General features: G+C 26.1%; 1 protein-coding gene across 4 annotated transcripts in view; it reads left to right on the top strand.

Moving 5' to 3' along the window:
* Positions 1-15,489, top strand: part of LOC114120135 (ras-related protein Rap-2b-like) — a 95,120-nt gene that overhangs the window by 70,629 nt on the left and 9,002 nt on the right. The gene's annotated exons all lie outside the window — the stretch shown is intronic.

A 15,489-nucleotide genomic window follows, 5' to 3' on the forward strand; every position in this document is an offset into this window, starting at 1 on the left:
ATAGCACAAATACTAATAATATAATATTAATATAGTAAAAGGTAAAATATTTTTACAGTTTAAACTCGGACTAAAGCTACAAAAAAGGTAAAAATAATTTTTAGAGCAAGTTGTACAATAAGCTGTATAAGTATTCACTATTCAACGAAGATAAAATTATCTATTAAATAGCATACACCCATGTCTGTTTATTCATATATAGTCCAATAATAATTAAACAAAATTATTTAATTATATAGATATATTTTCCTTATATAATATATTATATAATTATTGAAAAAGGATCATTTGTATTGCATTTTAAAATTTTAACAAACTAAACTAGGTTTTCCATTAACTTCATCTACGTCATAATGCAATTCAGTTCATGTTAAAAGGATTTTTGTGTTTTTATTTATACAATTTGTGTTTTATGATTACATCGTGTTACGCATTTGTGTTTGGGTTTTCAACATTTTTGTATTCATAGCACGTCATAAAATCGCTGATTTTGATGTGGCCGATGTAGTTCAAGACGAATTAGATCGTCGTCCAAAGTCTAACTGAATTTAAAACTTTTATTGTTTTTACAACTATTATATAATCAAAATAATATAAACACACTATTGGCATAAATACATGATTTAGTTATACGGCTTGCTAAACATATACTAACAATAACCACTAATAAAATAAAAAATATAAATACATTACTGAAGTTTTAGTTACTTTCAAAATTTTAAATGTACAAGATTCAAGAATTTTATTTTATACTAAAATTTTTAACGATCTTTTATAGCTTAAATCAAATGATTAAAGTTGTATAAAACAATTAACCTGAGGTTATAAAATATTTGCGGGGGTCTTCTTATTGTTATATGGGGCTCTGAACAACTGTCCAATTAGTCGCCATCCCATAATCCGGGTCTACTTATGGTTCTAAAAACCTAATATATCCTCTTAATTCGCGATCAAATCTCTAATCAAGTCTGCTTTAAATTCACAGTAATGCTTCTTTTGATTAGATCAATAGAAAAGAGAGAAAATACTTATAATATTAGTTTCTCATTGGTCTTCTGATTTATGTAAGAAATAAAACTTTTCTAACAAACCGTATTGCCTGCAGCTTCTTAGATATTTCTCATTTACTATATTAAATTTATAAATATAACTCAATTAACATGAAAATGTGATAAGTAATTTATTATTAATTTTTATGATCATGCATAACCTATATATAGAACTTGCAAAATGGCGTACTTTTAGTAAAATTTTAACCATAAAACAATTAAGTATTTAGTAGATGAGTCTTCGAGTTTTTCAAAAATATTTGTCATGTGGATAAAATATGTGAAATTTTCACATTGCAAGCTATAAAATTTATTTTAAATTATTAATCTATAAATTTAAGTAAAAAATTAAATTTTAATCAATAATTATTCACAAAACAATATATTTTTTAAGATATTAAATATTTTAAATATTTTTTTTTATAAATAAAATAAAAAATATTGAATTGAATTAGAAGCTAAAATGAATATATTTATAAATCCAAATTATTTGTTTAAAGAAAATTGTGTAATGGTCTTACATATTATAACATTATATAATTTGATAATTCTTAATAGTATATATTACAATATCATGCTTTACTTTATACTTCTACACAATTTTGAGTTCAAATCAAACTAAAATCTTTATAGAACCACATATAATAAAACAGGTATCTACTCCAATAGGTGTTTATACATTTTCACTAATTATGACCACGATAATCATCAAAGAAATATTTGTATAGCTAAAATGTCGTTTCACTATTATAGGTGATTAAAATATGGAAAGAACTGTTGATAAGTAATAGTATAAAAATTACTATTTTAGAAATTCTTCAAAATAGTTTTTGACGAGAGAAACGAATCTGTATAGAAAATACATTTTATAATAGGTGTAATTCAAACAGTAAAAATATTTTTGGAAATTATTTAACTACCACCAAAAGAGACTTAAATCATTATTGTTGATTGTATTTTACCGTGAACTTAGAAAATCCAGTATCTTGAATAGGAACAAATGTTTTGGACGATGAAAAGTTTAGTCATTTCTATGAAATGATTAATGGACTGGCATTATTCTAAAGCAAAAGAAGGTATGACTTATTACAACTGTTCTTATTATATATATATACACACATGTTTGCTTCATAGAAGCTCACCAATTTTTAGTTTATTTTTATAATGTATATACGTCAATGAAAAGTTTGAAAGAAAGTTGAATCAGGTGATATATTGAGAATTCATAGAATTCATAGAATTTATTTTCTATACGTAAAATGTTTTACAAATAACATTTTAAAGAAAAATAGGACAAAACATAATCAACTGGTACCTATATAATATGCAGAATCTATAATTGTATAAGTTATATCATTTTTACAAATAATAAATAAGTAGGTACATACCTAATTTATAGTTAAGGGGATGCCATTTGGTAATCTTCTGTAGTTCTGTACAGAATCTAACATACGGGTGACATACGATTTTATATTTTATATTTCCCAAGTCAATATTTTCTTTTTTAATTAATTGTTATCCAAACTATCCAAACTTATCATATACAAAAAATATTCTATAAATACCTTAAGTTTATTATTTCACATGCAATTTAATATTATACAAAGTACATCGCCAAGACGCCTGACCTTCGGCGTGCAAAGAACACGATCAAGTTTATTTGCGGTTTTTGTTCGGACTAAGTTCTCTTAAAATATATAGTAAATGATTACGTTTTGAGTACACGTAGTAGCGAACACATCTATTCGGGCTGTTTGCTTGTTGACCATATGGAAGGCTCTACCGATATCCTTTAAGTGTTTAATACATAAATAATAGTATAATTTATATATACCAATTTGAAAAGAAAGAAACGAAAAACAAAGATATACAATATTGATACAACGGTTCAATACTCTTACAGTCTTACACACAAATAACACAACATTTCGATTCTTCGAAGACAATGAAAATTCTCAGCAATTTAAAATTGGAGATACTAATATTTTTTTTATTGTCATTGGAATTAATTAATTATAGAACTACCAAAATGTGGTCAAAATCGAAACAAATAATAATAACTTAATAATGTACTTTAAAAAGTATAATAATACCTAAGTACTTTTTAAAGAAAGTTCTTACTTTAAAAAATGTCAACACAAGATAAAAAAAAAAGGTGAGCAATTGGGTACCACTTTGCTGTACGGTAGGTGTCGAGTTAGTCACTGTAAATTGTGATGGATGTGTTAAATTTGAAATCAATGGTATATCATTGTACACAAAAAATGATTCTGAACAGATACAGTCTATCAGCCTATAGGTATCACTAAGTATATTTCATATTATGATGTTTTTTTGATATTTTTATCACAGTAATTTTTCTTTTTTACTATTCGGACCTATCACAGTAAGTTGATTTAATTGTTGCTAATAAGTAAATATATTACATTTGAAAATATGATAATTTGTTTAAAGTTTTTATAATATACGTAAAAATGTCATGTCCTCACAAATAATATTTTTTGACTATAACAAAATAATAAATATCATTATATTCATAGTTTAAACAGTTTAAACGTGGAATTTCGTCCAATTCTTAACTTATAATGTCTATAAAATAAACCCAGCTACCTATGCATTTTTTATGAATGTTTATTAATAAATTGAAAACTTCTCATATCTGTAAATTGTTTAAAAAAACGGCAAAAATGCAAAATATTTAGAAAATTATAAAAAGTATAGAAAATGATAACATGAACATTTGATGAAATTTTATTTTGAAGTAGGTACCTATTTGTATATTTATCCGTTTATTAATTACAACACAATGTTAAAAATTACAGGAGGTTACAAGATAAATCGTTATTTAAGAGTATGAAATGTCAAAAAAAATGTTGAATCCTAAATGTTCATAAAAAAATAATTTAACTTTCTAGTAGATATTTTTTTAGTACAGGTGGAAAAAGTTATGAAGAATGTTGCATTCAATAAAATTATTATGAATTTATAATAAAATATAGTTAAAATTAAAAATTTCATTGAGAGCTCTACATTTAAATGCTTATAAAAATATATTATGAATTTATGACTTTATAATATGTTCGATGTTTTAATTGACGAATGAACAACTTATGAGAAATCTTTTGTTTAACTTTAAAACATTTTATCAACATTTATAAAAAAAAAAAATGAACAATTTAAAATGTTCATAAAAAGCTCAACGAGTCAAAATGTATTGGAAATTATAAAATTATATTATATATACAAAATTACCATTATTTTACATTTGGTAAGAATTTCAAGTACCTAAAATAATGTGTTTCAAGTTACACTAAAAAATCAAAAAATAACCGAAAATACATTTGAGTAAAATTTCTTTAATTTTTTGTTTGTTTTCCAGGTTATTTTAAAAAATATTGAAAATTTTTATTTTAAACTCCTTAAAAGTACAAACTAAATCCAATTTGCCTTCAGAAACCAACCTTAAAGTTGAAAATCAAAGCATTTTATTGACTACGTATCGTGTATATGGACACAAAACAACACACACACACACATCATGCTAAAATCAATACATTCATCGCTTCGCTCAGAATCTAAAAGAATTTAAATCATTTACAGTTGAGTACGATCAAAAAACTATATCACTTATATACAATTCTATTGTTTTTCATTAAAAACGTTTATAATCTATGTAATATTATACAAATTTCAATAAATTAATTTTAAAAAATAATTTAATGAATTAATTACAATATAATACAGAAACTCAAAATTACATGAGTAAAAAAAATAACCATTATTGATATTAGTTAGCGAAAAAACTATGAAAAGTTATAAATAATAACTGAAGTTCTAAAATAAAATCTAACAGACGAAAAATTCTCGATTTTTGTAACCTTTTATTCTGTGAATAACGAAAAATAACCAAATTCAGATATCAAAACACTTCAGCCTTTGATTCAATCTTATTTTTTTTTTTGCAGATTATTTTTCAATAAAAGACTAATAAATTCTAAAATGATAGAAACTTATAGTGCACTTTTTTTTTAAAAAAGCCACACTTTTCACATGACAAATAAAAACACTCATCATTGTAAAATAAATAGCTATTTCTCTTTCCACTTGGAAAATAAAAATTTGAATAATTTTCGAATATAAAACCTTTCAGATGTACTATATCCGAATATATGATCAAATCCCACTCTAACCTCCCATATTAGCCCGCTTTGCTTTAGCTATACGAGCACGGTCACAGTATGTTCGCATTTTTTTCATCATCAACAACTTTAAGCCATAAACTTTTTTTGTGATACAATTGTTTGAGAACTAAATAAAAAAGATATAGAAATAATACAAGTAGATAATTTAATTCAGAACGATCGGATTTTATTTTATACTGAAGCGCAACATGTACCTGTGAGTACAGGAGGACGGTTTGGATACCACTTTTTATTCCGATGCGTAAGTCGCATAATAATTTATAGTATTAACGTAAACGTTATAATTAGGTCGTATAATTCTCGTGAAAAATTCAGACTCGAAAAAGTTTTATCGTCATTTGCAAACTGCGGGTCGGTACATAAAATCGAGAAAAATACATTTACCACAAATGTTTTAAAGCTTTTAAACATTCTTTTGTAAAAAAAAATTACGTTTTTGTTATATATATTTCTCGAATTGTTTTTGAGCTTATTTCTTTACATTTTTAGTTTTATTTTTTTATAAAAATGATTTTACACATATTATGCTGTACAGTGCTCATAATTAGGTACTGCTATTACATTCATTCGCAATCATCTTAGTATTGAATAATTCTAGTAACGCATAATAGATGTAAAACCAAAAAAGAAAAAAGTAAAATAAAAGTATATATGTAAAAACCAGCTATAAGTGTATATAATTGATTTTTATTATGTACTTTATCGGAAATAAAAAATTCCAACCACTGCGACCGTGTTGCAGTTAAATATGTTTTCGATTAGGCGTAATTAATAAGTACATAGTAATTAATATTATACATTCCAGGGATGAAAGAAAGAATGAAATCGGTCAAAAATCGGTGGCGTTTAAATATATTATGCGCAATGTGCTCGTACAATGGAATCGATCATTTCATGAACTACGGAATGTCTATATTGTGAAACTTTTCAACGTAGTGCGGAACTTCAGCAAAGTACGCTATAAGTACCTACTACATATCAATGAACATCAAAATGCTAAATAGGCAAATAAATAACACACTTTGTTTTTTATTACGAATTTATTCCGAATCCTATTAAGCGGGTAATCTTATACAGAGTCCCAAAAACCTACACAATGATGTGATAATGTAAAATATCTATTTTATTTTTTCCATTTCGTGCTCGGAGTCCACAAAGAGAGTGTTCGTTAAAATGTATGACACAGAACATATTATTATCGATTTAACTTTGCGGACACCACATTTACGCACAATATAACCATATTATATAGTATGGTATGTATACCTATTATAAACTATACATAATATTTAATATTGTTATTATACGAGTGCACTTAACATTTATGTTACAATCTGCAGCAGCGACACGTACCCGCACGCACTTTGCAATAAAGTTTTCTACAGTTATATTGGCGAGGCGATGAAAAGAAAAATCTTATTAAGTGACTGTTTAGAAATGCACAGATATTTTATAACAAGTCACCGCGAAAGTCGACTCTTATCGACGAGCTCGACTAAACGAGTGTAGTATTTTGATAAAACTGTTTATAACGCGACAATAATAATATGATCTTATTCAATTTAGGTTTAATATACCATAATTATACGTATAGGTACATAAAAATCGTTTTGAAAGTAAATTTTTAGATATATTATATATACTATATAGTATATACTGTATAATAATTGTATATTGCAACAAATAATATTATTAATATTAATTAAATAATCTAAACACTTTGTTTTATATTATTTTGTTGTTTCCTGCACAAAACGTGTGTATCGGTAACGTATGAATTCAACGCGTGACTATACAACTAATTCAATATTTTTAATAATAAATTTATAATGTCTATAATAGGTAGGTAGGTATCTAATAGATATATTATGTGACATATTTGTATAGGAGACCTCTCCTAAAGTTTTGGATATTATATTAATATTTAATATATTAGGTAAGCCCTTCGCATTTATTATTATTTTTTTTATATATATCGCCGAAATGACACTAAGTACAAAGAATGAAGAATATGAAAAACTCATATCCTAAAAATGTTATAGGCACTTGTACGAATTTTAATATTGTTTATGCAATTTAAACAGGCACATTGCTCGTAACATGAAATGACGAAAGTTATACGCGACGTTTTCGTGAAATAAATAGTTTTTGATTAACGTTTGTGAAATCCGACGTAAGTAAGTTTATTTCCTAAACGCCCACGCAGCACGTATCGTGGGTAAGTACTAATGAATAATGATCGGATGGCACGACAAAAGCGATAACGGATTACACACAATAATGTTCATTTACACCTCAGACATTTGAAATATACATGAGAGACAAAACGCTCATAGATATTGCGCCTTAATCACAACTAAATCAAACCCAATTAATAAAATGCATTATTCTATTGATAATTCGTTTTTAATTAAAATTCAAGAGATTCAGAGATTAATAAGTGATTTTAAAGTGGGCAGGTACTGATAAAGGCACTGATACTTAAGTGATATGATCTGCATTTCAAATTCAGAGTAAACCGATGAATCTATTGATTTTACAATGACGTGTTTTTTTTCTTCTGTCTGCCGTCATTTTTAAGGTAGTAAAAATGCCTCAATGTTTTCTGTTTGAAAATTGAATCTGCAGGTTGATACTTTGGAAATTTAAAAGTAAAAATTGTCCAGTACTTTAATAAATAGCTGGATAACCATAGATACTTGAAATTTTCGCCAAATGTTTATTGAATCATTTTCTATACATAATAATATTTTTAAAATATTTTTAGAGTTATTTATAGACATTTAATATCTAAATATTTTGTGTTTTTCTTTAAATTTTGGAAAAAAAATACACATTGTACCAACATGTATTTCAACAATCCACATACATTTTTCTCATAGTTATATAAAAACATTTAAAGTACAATTTATTTTTGTAAGCATAAAGCATTTTATATTAAATTTTGACAAAATTCATTGTTTAAACTATGAATAACGATAATCATTATTTTTTATAATCCAAAAACATTATTTGTGAGGACATGAAACGTTTATTACTCTTATTAATTTTAGTATCAAGTACACCATAGACAATGACATTTTTAAAATATGTACAGATTAATTTTAAAATAGTAGGTACCTACTTATTCTATAAACCAATTCAAACTGTTTTATATGGTAAGGTGGTATTGTTTCAAAAGTTAATAACAATAATATAGTATTATGGTATAAATTATATTTATTATTAATTTAATAATTAAATATTAAGAATATCATAAATTCAATGTTTTTAGAAAAAATTACCAAATAAATGATGTACCTATAGCAATAATAATTAACATATTATCAAGGCATCAACTATACTTAGAAATGAAGACAAGCATATTATAGTATTTGCTCAGAATCCTTTTTCATGTACAATGATATATCATTGAATTCAAATTTAATACATCTATTACAGCGACCCACTCAACACCTACAGTACAGTAGAACGGTAACCACTTGACTTAACTACTTTTTATTTTTTATGTATACAATTCATAGTAAAAAAAAATACATCAATCTTCAACTCATAAAACGTAATTCATTTTATTCTAAGGTTATAAATTTTATTTTGAAGGATATTTTTAATCTTAAAAGATTTCTCGTAAAAAAAAAATGATATTTTTAAAATTGTCATATAGTTAAAAGGGATATACCTTAAGGGGGTTACCTTGAAATATTAAAAAAAAAATTATCAGTTAGTATTTTGGAAATTTTTATAAATTAACAAAATACAAGAAATAAATTTACTCAACGCCTTTTTTGACAAAAACCGGTTTTCTTTCTTTTTTTATGTACATTATGGTGCAATAGTAAAGGACTATCCTAACCGTATTAATACTTTAACTTTTCACAAAATAATAATTATTAATCATCTATGTATATTTCATATTTTTGAAAATACTTCGAGTCTTTTTAAAATATTTAATTTGACTTTATTAAAAATTGTTTTTGGTTTATGTTAATATCACTTTTATCTCTATTCCAATAAGGTTGGGAATTGAATAGGTCCAAAATATTTTCTGAAAGTTGTTCTTACATTAGTTTAATATTATTAAAAATATAGTTACATATTTTTTGTAATTATTTGAAGTTCAATTTTTGACAAAATTCGTTAAAATCATTAAAACGTATTAATTATTAACTGATTATTTGCATATGTTAATACCCTAGGTTCGAGTATAATGTATAAATTATATATTTTTAAATAATATGTAAATTATTATTATAAAATATGTTTTGATATTAAATCTATTTTAAATTTGTAATTTTTAGCAATCGCATTCATGCTTTCCTCATCCCATACCACGTCATCTGCACTATAACTGCAAGTCTTCAACTGAAATGCGAGAAAAAATAACCATCGACATAACGGCGTATTATGCATTTGCCATTTATTCGTATCGTATATACGTTTTACAAATCGTTGTATATATTTGAATTCATCATTACAGTTCAACTTCCTCGATAAAACGTACAGCTGAGAAAAAAATCGTAAATCGCATACCCGCCGCGCCGTGTAGGTACAACACACAATATAAATATTATTATAAAATATATATAAACACAGTTTTTGTCATCTCCGAGAAAATTTGATTGAAATTTACATAAATTCCGGCAATATAGGTATATACAACTGGCATTCGACCACGCCTTAATTTGTTCAAACACATATACCTATATATTATAACTGCACGTGGATCATTATGTAAATCCACTAGATCTGAAAACGAAATTATCTATAATACAATAATGTGGTTTCAACAATATTTTCCGATAGAAATATCGTTATATACCCACCGCAGCGGGCCATAATATATTCTTCAGTTTATGAACCGTACGCAGACAGTCAATGCAATTTACGCCTCAGGATTCGTAAATATACATACATTACACGTATATGGTTTATGTGCATACCAATGATATTGACGAGTAGATGTTGGAATGTAGAACAGTTAATAAAACAGAGATTACGTAAATGCTTATCGTAAATGTGCATAAATTGCAGATTTTTGACGAGATATTAAATAATATATAATATTATGTACTGTAATGCTGCAAGAACCGCTGCGTCTGTTTTTTTCGCATATTTTTTTTTTTTTTTTTTTGTTCTTTTGATGTATAAAAACAAACCTGCACTTGACAAAATGACAACAAGGCATAATTGTTTTGTACCGGGCGGTGACTTTAACGGGGGGGGGGGGGGGGGGAGAATTAAATTGGTATTGTGATAAAAGATGTAATATAGAATATACCGCAGGATAACTACTGAAAATCGCCTTATTGTTTTCGTTCATTATCCGCAACTCGCGAGAGACTCGTGTACGCGATGGTATTTGGTGAGATACTAAGAAATCAGTTGATCCGAACCGGTGTAAAATTATCTCTCGTTCGAATAATGAACCGCGTAATACATGATTTTATAAATAAATATGGTTATTATCTGGAGATAAAATATCGTCTTATACTGAAGTTCCTTTAAGATTAGTATGTCTTTATCTCGCTTGTATAAGTATATACGTAAACCACATAAGTACATAACCACTCCAATCGCCTATAGCTGTACATAATATAGGTACTTGGATATAATAACAAACAAGTTGCGTCGCTAAAAACACTTTTTATTTGACCTGGTCGAGTCCGATACAAAAAAACCTTTGTAATGTTCACTTTCGGTTCTAAAGGTATGCAATGGAAAAAAATTAACAATTTTAAAACTAATAATTATGAAATCACACAAAAGTTACTATTATTAGTGTCGGAGTATTACGAATATTACTAAACACAATACATATAATATGAACAATACACGACATGTTTAGTAAATCTGTTAAAATTAAACAGTAACGAAAAAGTCCTGTGAAACAGAACTATCTAAAGAAAATTGAAGTTACAAAAATAATATCTAAATCCCAATTTAAAAAGTACCTACCAATACGTTTCAATTTTTAATTGTCTAATCCGCTTTGGACTTATGTTTTATGTGTTAAATGTATACTTATTATAAATATTATATCACGCGTGCAAAACGGTTAATACTCTGAACACTGCCCACTTTTACGTCATACACACACTAAATGATTGTTGAACGTCGGATATCCGTTCAAACACAAAATAATGTTTCCTATTTCCGAAATTTTTAGTGCGTAAGTATATTATACTTATCGTTTACGCAATACGTTTCTTTTTTTAAGACATCGATCGTTGACAACAAAGAAAACGTATTTTATTTGAATTGGCGTGTATGATATAATGATGACCGCTTATATTTCACGTGGCCCCCAAACGTTTTAAAAAATTGAAAAATATAAGTATGTAACACAACTAGTATTACCCTGCTCGTATTATTGACGTTAAGTTGCACAATGGCGTTGCTATTCAACATTTCAATATTAAACTTGCCTACAACAGTGAAGTATTAACTTTTTCGTCATATTGTGATACGCTCTATATTCACCTATTATATGTTTAAATATTTTTTAGATATACTCTAAAAATTAAAACCGATGGCCCACTAATAATGACCATATAAGTGATAACGCATGCTATGGTTAGACCACACATTGATCTTTTTTTTTAAAAATAATATCGAAAATAATAAATAATCGTATGTTAGCCATCTGCATCAAAGATATTTATATGTGCGGTTCTAACCTAACCTAACTGTTTATAAACATACATTTAAATAAAATTTTAAAATGTCTATTTATCAGAGTATTAGAAAACAAACAACCATTTTTGTTATAATAAGTTAAAAATAGTAATTGTACATTACCTATTTAGATTATTCCTTTAAAAAAATATACATTAAGATGAATAATGTTATACCTATTTCTAGTCTCCATGGTTATCAAACGTATTCATAAAAAACGTTTTTTATAATATATAAAAAATTACATGTTGAATTCAATTTAATTATACTTTTATTCAATAGTTGTAGATTCTGAGAAGAGCAATGAATGAGTATTACTTTTACCTATGATTTTTTTTTATGTCAAAAGGCACTTTCCATAGTGCAAAAAAAAATGCTTCAATATTATTGAAGGTCGTTATAAGTAGCAAATGAGATCTAGTTTGCGTTCTGTGAATTCAAAACTAAAAATAATTATTTTTAAAATAATCGGAAAAAACATAAAAAACCAACCATTGAAAAAATTAATATTTTTGTTCTGTTACCTATTCAAAAGTATATATAGCCGAGTGGCAATCATATTTTATATTATTATATTCTGACATCTTATAATTTTCAGGATATTTTGACTTTTATTATGCCATTTACTAAAATTTGAAATGTTCTACTTATTTTTGAGTTTTTTATAAGTGTCGATTACATAAACATTATTTTTTTTAAGCATTTGAAGTTTAAATTTCATCAAAATCAAAACAAATAAATTGTTTTTTAGTTAAATGTTTAATTGCAATAGCTTATTAAGCTTGACATTTTAATACAAATTTAAAATAATTCACTGCTTTTACAACAACATAAAAATATTGAAAATAACATAAGAAAAATACACAATTTTCATTTACATATATTTCATAAATTTAAATATCGACAAAATCGAATATTTAAACAAAAATAAGCGTATAATTATGTTGTTTTTCAAAAAATCAAATTCGTAGAAACTTCAAATTTTTTTCAGTTACTTAACGAATATACTATTTATTTACTATGCGCACAATAAAATTTTCAAAATGTTTAATCTAATAAGTTAGTAATAGTTAGTAATATGTACATGAGGTTTATTTTAGGTAAAAAATAGTTCAGCAAAACCGTATGTCTACTGTCTAGTGCTCTAGTAGAAAAATTAATAACTGATAGCAATATAATATGAAATATAATAAAAAATATCATTAGAAAATTAGTAGAAATACACATAATAATTATAGCGACTGAATCGTTTTTCATTGAATTCGATTAGGCAGTTTAGTGACCCACTTACTTACGAGATTCATTAGACACCTAATTGACTATTATACATCAGAAAAACAAAGTCGACTTCTTTTTTCCTCCAAACAACAACGCACAGTCATAGATAAAATTTACCGTTTATGTGTTTTACGCATAATTCTCAGATCACTAAGTAAAGTCTTTATGATAATATATCAATCATCAATTATATCGGTCATAAATTATACAAATTATATATTGTTTTTTTTGTTTTGTTTTTATAGGTTACGAAACACTGCAATTTTTATTTTTTTTATAAGTACTATATATTTGAGTGTTTTTGATATAATTTTTATTCGAGTGTCTTGTTTTTGTTTTCAAAAAAATTTAATGACTATGAATTATGATAGTTACACGTTTAAGCTTATCATGTCATTTATTGGGTAGGTTGGTTAATGCGATTAGAAAATGTCTTATGTACAAGAAAATTCTGAGAACAATTTTAGAATTTATGTACATTATGCACTTGCGGGGTTTGTTTTTATAACTGTCATCTTTATATTGCACACGTATTATAAAACATAAACGTATAAAATTTCTTATATAATACGTATAATCATACTAAAACACTATACATAGAATATTTATACTAGATGTCTAGATACGTATTTATTATTTTATTATGTACTGACTGCGATGCGCAATAGCGTTGAATTTCGAAAATCGATACATTGTAATAATTGTGTTAAAACTAGTTTTGAATGTTTTGATACAACCCTAAAAAAATATAGCCATACAGAAAATATAATTATTTAATTGTTCGCCACTTAGCAGTAAAAGTACCTAATCGTGTTTCGAGATACAATTTGATTGTTTACAATTTAATCGTAATCCTCTTCTCTCTTCAAATATTTTGATTAGTGATTTCGGTTGATATAATTTATCAAATAATTAAAAAAAAAAAAAAACGAACATGGGCAACAATATAATGGAGTAATAGTGCATTAGACATTCTAATAATATCGTATAACACTATAATATACACTTTAGACATAGGTATAGCAGGTACACCCGATGTCAGTTTCATAGATGGGCTTTTTACATTAAAAAATTGCTCATCCGTCAGCCAACTATGATATACAATGTAAATATAGACACGCAACGCCCGGGGTAAAATATTTATATATATATATATATTATATATATAGGTAGGTACTTAGGTATATTATATAATATTACATACGTTTTATGCAAATCGTTTCGTTTGCATTCAACTCGGAATTCGCCAAACACAATTGTAATTTTTCCTTCTTTTCACTGTACGTACAGCCGGTGTACACTACACGGCGTGAACGTGACATGTATATATAATAATACTGTGGAAAGGGTGCGTATAAATAAGTCCTCGTCGTGATTGTTATATTTTTTTTCCGGTATACAAAAAAGTGCATTTTTTTTCGCTAAAAAAATAGTCACATATTTGTATGATCCGACTTAGTACATTTTAACATAATGTGGAATTGTACGATAGACACCGCCACACCGCCATAGTGATAACCGATAACCGATAATAGCTGGTAACCTACGTAACGAAAACGCAACAAGTTGATGTAATTCAATAGACAGATTGACCTGTTGCAGCGGTTTTTTTACATATTGAATATAAAATAATATAATATACGCATATTGTATGTATTATTAGTTATTGTAGTTATATTTTAGTAATTACAGTACAGCGTACTATGTATCGCAATATTGCGGCAACAAATTAACTTTTTTAATGTATTTTTTTTTTTTTAATTTGCATTTTTCTTTGTAAATCAAAGAAACCTTTTGAATAAGTTGCATCATTTGTATTAAAATACACGGATAATGGACGATTAAAACGTTACAGTACCTAAATTTAATTTTAATTACATTGACAATTAATACGACTGTTAAAAATAACAATATTATTATGTAGTATAAGATATTTAAACGTGTTTTCTTATAATTGCAAAAGTTCTGAAACAGTATGATTACGTGTTTGTAGTACAATTTTGAAAAAAAAAACTTAAATTCACATACACCTTCTGCACAGGACAGTCTTTCAGATAATATTCTGTACTCGTATAAGTAAATCAACAGGTATTATCACCATATGCCTAAGCATAATACCTATGTAATATAATTAATTTAACCTAACTACAAAACCAGTAGATCATATAGTTATATATCTTACATCGAGTGGTTCCAAGTTCCAACGTATACTATAATCGAATAATGGTTAATCTCTATATATCTTTACTGATTCTTTAGCAAGTGTTTATGCACTCTATAAACAC

Source organism: Aphis gossypii, chromosome 2, assembly GCF_020184175.1.
Source record: "Aphis gossypii isolate Hap1 chromosome 2, ASM2018417v2, whole genome shotgun sequence".
NCBI lineage: Eukaryota > Metazoa > Arthropoda > Insecta > Hemiptera > Aphididae > Aphis > Aphis gossypii.